This window comes from Melospiza melodia, chromosome 2 (assembly GCF_035770615.1).
Source record: "Melospiza melodia melodia isolate bMelMel2 chromosome 2, bMelMel2.pri, whole genome shotgun sequence".
Taxonomy (NCBI): Eukaryota; Metazoa; Chordata; class Aves; order Passeriformes; family Passerellidae; genus Melospiza; species Melospiza melodia.
The window spans coordinates 2797485-2806543 of NC_086195.1; positions in this window are offsets into that span (position 1 = coordinate 2797485).

The following is a 9059-nucleotide window of genomic DNA, read 5'->3' on the forward strand; positions in this document are numbered from 1 at the left end:
CACCTGAGGGGCACAGGAGCAGAATTCCCCCCTCAGCTGCTGCTCCCACCAGTAGTGATGGAGCCCAGGATAAATCTTCTGCTTCTCCAAAGCTCAAACTGTCCTGATGGACAACAGGAAAGTGTGAAAAATGCCAATCACTTTTTTTTTTTTTTCATTTTAGAATTTTTATACTAATAAAATGGTTATATAATTAGCAATATAATTAGAGTAATAATAATTTGGACAATTGGGATTAGGACAATATGAGACAATAGAAACAAAGAGTTACAGACAGTCCGGGCACCTTTTTCTGGGCAAAATAACCCCAAAAATGACCCACATTAGCAGAGGATTAACCCTTAAAAACAGCAGCCTGTTGCATATTCATACATCTCATCCATGATGCATAAATTCCATTCAAACGCAGGATTCTGGCTGGGCAGTGTCAGCTTCTTCCTCTGAATCCCAACAGTGGCTTCAGGGCTGAGTGAGGCAGGAAGAAGTTTGTTTGTTCTGATAATGGAGCAATAAATTCTCTTTCTGTGGAAGATTCAGGTGTCCTGTGGCTGCTATCTCGCTGTGAGTCCTTTCTTTAAAAAAAGTACCTTACATAGCATAGTCTCTATTTTAACATTATGTTATAACCTAGACTATATTTAACACACTACTCAAGAAAACCAATACAGCATCACTTTCTAACTCGACACATATAATATTTATTTTCATATTTGTGAAGAGCCAGTCATAAAATACTCATTTTTCACAAAAGGATCTCATCTTCCTCGGAATTTACTGGACACTGCTACCTGACCTTATTGCCAGATTGATGGCACCCTAAAGGCACAGAATTCCCTTTTGTGTCCCACACAGGACCAGGAGGAGACACCTGTCCCCAGTTCCCATTCCTGCAGCCACCAAAGCCACAAATGGATGCATTTCATTCCAGCCAGAAATGTATTTATATAATAATATAAATAAATATATTTATTTATTTAATATATATAAATAAATCCAATTCATCGGATTCACCAAATGACCTCAGAGTGAGGAGCAGCCTGGCAGGGAATCAAACTGCAGGATCTGTGTGCTGCAAACACAAATTGCTCCTCCAGAACACACGACAGGCAGCAAAATCTCCTTTGCTCCTCCAATATATTTATGCACTAAAGATATCAAATATTTTCTGTATTTTCTAAGGAAAGGAATCACAACACAGCTGTGGGAAAGGAAGGTGTGGATCACTCTGATCCCAGCAGACACTTGGTGTGTGAGGGAAGAGAGAAGATTAAAAAAAGATGCAAAATGCAAGGCCACAAGAAAGAAGCCAACACCTGCTTTGACAGATATGTGACTCTTGTTTCCTGAACAAGTTGGGCAGGAAGCCACAACCTTTTTATTTTTGTTACTCTGAACTCAAGGTCTTGCCCTGCACTTGGAAATTCAGTGCAATGGGTATTTTAAAATAACAATTGCATCCCTAAGTGTATCTCTAGCAGGAGATAAACAAGGAACAAATTGGCTCTGGTCTCACATTTCAAGTGAAAGGAGGAGAGGAAATGGTTTTAACTTGTGCCAGGGGATGTTCAGTGTGAAAAATGTGTATTTTACTATTGGCTTTTTGCAAATATTCAAATGAATATTATATGTGTTGTGTTGGAAAGTGATGCTGTGTTAATTTTAAGTAGTGTGTGAAATAGAGTTTTAGGTTATAACATAATGTTAAAATAGAAACTATGGTATATAAGATATTTTTTTGCTAAAGAAAGGACCCACAGTGAGATGGCAGCCACAGGACACCTGAATCCTTCAGAGAAAGAGAATTTATTCCTCCATTATCAGAAGAAACAAAGGAAGAAGCTGACACTGCCCAGACAGAATCCTGTGTGTGAACGGAATTTATGCACCATGTATGAGCTGTATGAATATGCCACAGGCTGATGCTTTTAAGGGTTAATTCTCTGCTAACATGGGTCCTTTTTGGGGTTATTTTGCCCTGAAAGAGGTACCTGGACCATCCATAACTCTTTGTTTCTATTGTCTCACATTGTCTGAATCCTAATTGTTCAAATTATTATTACTCTAGTTATATACTATTTTATAACCATTTTATTACTGTTAAACTTTAAAACTTTAACAAAACAAGTGATTGTTGTTTTTCACATTCAGGAAATGTTTTTTTCCCTGGCAGAGTGGTCAGGCCTTGGGCTGAGCTGCCCAGGGAGGTTTGGAGTCACTGAATTGTCCCAGAGCAGTCTGGATGTGGCCTTGGGGACAGGGATTGGGGTGGTGGCACTGGGTGATCCTGAAGGGCTCCTCCATCCCTGAGGGTTCTGTGATTGTGGCCTTGAGCTCCTGCAGGGGTGGGACAGAATATTCCCACAGCTCGTGGCACAAACAGATCACACTGCCAGTGGTGAGGCCAAATATTTTAAACAATTCTTCATCTCCAGTTCAGAGACACCAATCTTGTGCTGCTGCCATATCCTGCCCTGCACAGAGAGAAAGAAATCTCCACATTAACAGAAGATTAACCCTTAAAAGCAGCAGCCTGTGGCATATTCATACACCTCACACATGATGCATAAATTCCATTCAAGCACAGGATTCTGGCTGGGCAGTGTCAGCTCCTTCCTCTGAATCCTGACAGCTGAGCGAGGTGGGAAGAAATCGTTTTTTTCTGATAATGAAATCTCTGAAATCTTTCACAGAAAGAGAATTTATTGCTCCACAAGGAGCACTTCCTGATTGCTGTGAAAAGCACCAATCACTTGTTTGTAGAATGTTAATAGTTTAATGGTAATAAAATAGTTATAGAAATAGTACTATAATTAGACTAATAAAGATTTGGACAATTAGGATTAGAACAATATATGACAATAAGAACAAAGAGTCAAGGAAAGTCCAGGTATCTTTCTCTGAGCAAGACAGCCCAAAAAATGACCCATGTTAACAGAGGATTAACCTGTAAAAACAACAGCCTGTGGCATATTCACACACCTCATCCATGATGCATAAATTCCATTCAAACACAGGATTCTGGCTGGGCAGTGTCAGCTTCTTCCCTGAATCCTGATGGCTGAGCAAGGTGGGAAGAAGTCAGCGTGTTCTGATAATGGAGCAATAAATTCTCTTTCCCAGAAAGATTTAGGTGTCCTGTGGCTGCTGTCTCAGTGGGAGTAACTCATTCCTCTCTTCTAAAAAAGCATCCTACATAGCAGAGTTTATATTTTAACGTTTTGTTATAACCTAAAACTATATTTAACACACTACTTAAGAAAATCAACACAGCTTCACTTTCTCACGCAACACATACAATATTCATTTGAATATTTGCAAAAAGCCAATCATAAAAAACGCATTTTTCACAATTTCTGAGGTTGCCCTGCCCTGGACAAGTTCATGAGGAAAAGAGAAAACTGAATCAAAGCCTCCCCAAGCCAGGGAATCTAAAGCAGAACAGGCAGAACCAGTCCCTGAGTCAACACAAGCTCCTGCCCGTGTTGGCACAGAATTCATTTCGGGCTGTGAAGCTGCTGGAGCTTTTCTGCTTTCTGTAATATTGTAACTTGGCCTTAGTCATGACAGGCTTTGACCAAAATGTTCAGTATTTTATCACAAGTTTTAACTAAAAAGTTCAGAATTTTATGACAAGCTTTGACTAAAAAGTTCAGAATTTTAGACAAGCTTTGACCAAAAACTTCAGAATTTTTTGGCAAGCTTTGACTAAAAAGTTCAGATTTTTATCACAAGCTTTTACTAAAAAGCTCAGGATTTTATGACAAGCTTCGAGTAAAAATTTTAGAATTTTATTACAAACCTTGACTTAAAAGTTTAGAGATTTAGACAAGCTTTGATCAAAAAGTTCAGATTTTTATCACAAGCTTTTACTAAAAAGCTCAGAATTTCATGACAAGCTTTGTCCAAAAAGTTCAGAATTTTATCACAAGCTTTGACCAAAAAGTTCAGAATTTTAGACGAGCTTTGACCAAGAAGTTCAGAATTTTATCACAAACTTTTACTAAAAATTTCAGATTTTCAGGACAAGCTTTTAGTAAAAAGTTCACAATTTTATCACACGCTTTGACTAAGCAGTTTGGATTTTTATCACAAGCTTTAATTTAAAAGTTCAGAATTTTAGACAAGCTTTTACTAAAAATTTCAAAATTTTATCACAAGCTTTGATCAAAAAGCTCAGGATTTTATTACAAGCTTTGACTAAAAAATCCAGAATTTTATACAAGCTTTAACTAAACAGTTCAGAATTGTAGACAAGCTTTGACCAAGAAGTTCAGAATTTTATCACAAACCTTTACTAAAAATTTCAGAATTTTATTACAAGCTTTGACTAAAAAGTTCAGAGTTTTAGGACAAGCTTTTAATAAAAAGTTCACAATTTTATCACACGCTTTGACTAAGCAGTTTGGATTTTTATCACAAGCTTTTATTTAAAAGTTCAGAATTTCATGACAAGCTTTGACCAAAAACTTCAGAATTTTATCACAAACTTCGACCAAAAAGTTCAAAATTTTATCACAAACTTGGACTAAAAAGTTCAGAATTTTATGACAAGCTTTGACTAAACAGTTCAGAATTTTAGACAAGCTTTGACCAAGAAGTTCAGAATTTTATCACAAACCTTTACTAAAAATTTCAGAATTTTATTACAAGCTTTGACTAAAAAGTTCAGAGTTTTAGGACAAGCTTTTAATAAAAAGTTCACAATTTTATCACACGCTTTGACCAAGCAGTTTGGATTTTTATCACAAGCTTTAATTTAAAAGTTCAGAATTTTAGACAAGCTTTTACTAAAAAGCTCAGAATTTTATCACAAGCTTTGACCAAGAAGTTCAGAATTTTTTGGCAAGCTTTGACTAAAAAGTTCAGAATTTTGTCACAAACTTTGACTAAAAAGTTCAGAATTTTATGACAAGCTTTAACTAAACAGTTCAGAATTTTAGATGAGCTTTGACCAAGAAGTTCAGAATTTTATCACAAACCTTTACTAAAAAGTTCAAAATTTTATCACAAGCTTTGACTAAGCAGTTTGGATTTTTATCACAAGCTTTAATTTAAAAGTTCAGAATTTTAGACAAGCTTTGACTAAAAAGTTCAGAATTTTAGAAAAGTTTTGATCAGAAAGCTCAGGATTTTACGACAAGCTTCGAGTAAAAAGTTTAGAATTTTATTACAAACTTTTACGAAAAAGCTCAGAATTTTATGACAAGCTTTGACTAAAAAGTTCAGAATTTTATCACGAACTTTGACTAAAAAGTTCAGAATTTTATCACAAGCTTTGACTAAAAATCCAGAATTTTATGACAAGTTTTGACCAAAAACTTCAGAATTTTATCACAAACTTTGACTAAAAAGTTCAGAATTTTATGACAAGTTTTGACCAAAAAAGTTCAGAATTTTTTCACAAGCTTTGACTCAAAATTTCAGAATTTTATCACAAGCTTTGACCAAAAAGTTCAGGATTTTATGACAAGCTTTGACTCAAAAGTTCAGAACTTTAGATTGGCAACACATTCTGTTGCTGTCATTATTTTTATTATTAAACCAGGGCCTTGCACGCACCAGGGAATTTCCTAAAATAGGTTTTCTAAACTAAAATAAAGTAACCATGTCAGTCAGCTGCTCTTTCAGAGGGTGGAAGGAAACCTTGGAACAAACAGGGAGGAATTTCAGCCTCAAAGTTCCCAGCTCCACTGAGTAACCTCGGAGTAGCTGAGCTCCTCTTCTTGACTTCTCAGGAATATTCTGAGGCTTTGCTGGGTTTTGGTTCCTTCTCTTTCTGCTCCTTAAAAGCTTTCCCAAGGATTTCCCTGGGAGGAGCTTTGCCTGCTCTGAGTGTCTGTGGTTTTTTTTTTTTGTTTAATATCAGATATTATTCACAACTATAAATGCTGTAGAGATGTCCAGGTTCCCCAAATATACCAAATTATGTTGGTAATAATTTATTAATTGGCCTTTATTCTTGCAAATGCACGATTGCCTTCGTGGGAAAACTGCATAAAAATCATTTCTCACAGAGATAAAAGCTCTTTTAATTAACACAAAGTAATTAGGGCTCTAATTACAGGGCTCATCAACTTCTACAGGGCTCATCTTTCTGTAGAAGTTGAATGTGTCAAAGTTATTCCCAGGTAATGCCAGAGATCTGAATCATTTCCCCAGCTTCTTGGAAAACTTTTCTGATTCTGTGTTCAAATATCAAAATTAAGCATCTTGCATTAAAATTCCTGCAAAAAGGAGCCTGACTTCAGTTAAAGATTTCCACAAAAATGCCAATTCAAGTTGTGTGCTTTGCTTGATTAGTCCTATAACACAATATTCTCCTTTTTTCTACAAGTAATTTTATTTGATCACATTGCAGCTTTTGCAGCTTCATCACCAAAGTTTTATTTTCAATAATTCTGTAATAAATTTGGTCTTTCAGGGCTTTCCCAAGAGATCTAATTGAGAATAACTCTGCACCTTCTGGGCTGTTACATTGCAGCAGTTCAGGCTCTATCCTGCACTAATGTCCGTGCTGGCAGAGGAATAAATCCATTTTCCTCATTTTCCTCACACCCAGATCTGATTGCCAGATCACAGAGATCAATTCTCCAGTACAAACTTCCCTTTCAACTCCCAAGTTCAATCAGGACTGAGCAAAACCCAGCTGCTGAAATTAGATATGTGGAGGTCAGGCTGCAATTTAGCAAGATATTTAATTACACTGCAGGTAATTAAATATTTTTTGCCATTTTTTTCTCAGGACCTGTGCTGTTATTTAACAAATATTTTGAATTTTTAATATTATTCACTGTATTCTTTGTTCCATTAATTGTACTGATTTTGGTACAGAAATGTTCAAAGGGATTGAGACTGTGCTCATATTTTTTATTTGTAATAGGGCATTATTAATTTCTTTACAACTTCACAGATATCACAAGGTATTTAAACATGGCAGGGAGTAGATTTAGACTGCAGGTGCCCAATTCACACTAAATAATCTGTGCTCAGTAAATAAAATTATTTTTCATTCTCTGGGAAGAAGGTTTAATGTGAATTTAGGCTTTTTTTTAGGACAGGATGGGGATGAGTTCTCCCAGGACACACAAAAAGTTCATTTACAGAGTTTATTTAATAAAGAGCAAATCTTAATTCTGCAACAATCCTGAGAATTCTGTAAATTCACATTCAGCAAAACAGCACCAGAAAGACAAATCGGACAAATATGTTCCATCCCATGGGATTTGCTAAAAACAAAAACCCCATTTCCCTGGGACTGGTGATCCTGGAGCAGCCTCCAAGGTGTGAGCCCGTCCTGCCGTGGAACTTGGCTCGGTTTGGAAAGCCAGGTGTGTGCAAAGGAAGGCAGGAGCCAGCCCTGAAATGGGAAATGCAAATCCCCCTCCCTCCAAATTGTTATCAATTTTAAATTTAGGGGGCTCTCGGGCAAAGATATGGCAGCAGGAATAACAGTTCTGCATCAGGGAAGTGTCACTGTTATAATTTCTGAAAAACCCCTTGGCCAGGATTTCTTCTCCTGGGAAGCTGAGAAGCCTCAGAGAAAAAGGAAAACAATAATTATCTGATCTGCTTCTCCTGTGTTTGCTGCTTTGGAATGTGGCTGGAGATTGTTTACCCACAGGTGATTGTTTCATTGGTTTCATGCAAACTGGTTTGACTTAATGACCAATCACAGCCCAGCTGTGTCAGGGCTCTGGAGAGAGTCACAAGTTTTTCATCATTATCTTTTTAGCCTTCTGTAAGTATCCTTTCAATATAATATAATATAATATAATATAATATAATATAATATAATATAATATAATATAATATAATATAATATAATATAATATAATATAATATAATATAATGTAATATAATGTAATATAATGTAATATAATGTAATATAATGTAGTATAATGTAGTATAATGTAGTATAATGTAGTATAATGTAGTATAATGTAGTATAATGTAATATAATGTAATATAATGTAATATAATGTAATATAATATAATATAATATTATATTATATTATATTATATTATATTATATTATATTATATTATATTATATTATATTATATTATATTATATTATATTATATTATATTGCAATGTAATGCAATGTAATGTAATGTAATATCATATCAATCATATCATATCATATCATATCATATCATATCATATCATATCATATCATATCTCTGACGGCAGATCCAGAAAATACCAGAGGGAAGAAAATAAAAGGATAAAATGAACAATGCAGTGCACTAGAACAACTCTGCCAGAGTCAGAACCCAGCCTGACACCCTGTGGGTCAGGGTGTTGGCAGCAGCCCCATTGGAATTGTGGCTCAGCCCTCCTGCAGGGTCAGGGGTGGCTCTGCTGGAGCAGGGCGATGTCAGCACCCAGGACATTCCTCTGGCTGCCCTGGGTGACTCCAGACCCTGCCAGGGGGCTCAGAGACCTTGGCACAGAGTTAAAGACACCTCTGCCTTCGATTTTAGCCCATGGAAACAATTCCCAACTTTGTGCGAGGAGTTACAGGCCACAAGGGTTTGAGTAGAATGATAGTGAGTTTGTAACAGGGTGAAAATTTAGAATTTTGGGGTTTTTAGAATGGGGGTTCAAGAGGCAAGACGGAGGAATCTGGGCATGTCCTGTCCTTCTTCTTCTTCTTCTTCTTCTTCTTCTTGTCCTCCATCTTCTGCTGTGATGGTGACACTTTTGGATTGGTTTAGGACAGAGACAGACTGTCTGACATGGGTGATGGGTATTGGAAAATTATTGTAAATAAAGTACATGTAGTTTTTAGTATAAAAAGTTAACACCACTCTGAGGGCAGTCAGTGTGCCACAAGCCAACCTGCTGGACAGATCTCAGCAGGTCAGAGAAAGAGTGGAATGGATAAGGAAAAATAAACAACCCTGAAAAGCAGAACTCAGGAATCTCCACTTCTTCTTTGGTCGTGGGGCTGGGAAAAAAGAGACTTTAATACCTCAGGAGCCATTCCAACAACTCAGAACCCAAGAGGGATCCTGGAGAAAGGTGCAGTCTCTTCCTCTGAAGATCCAGGGGCAGA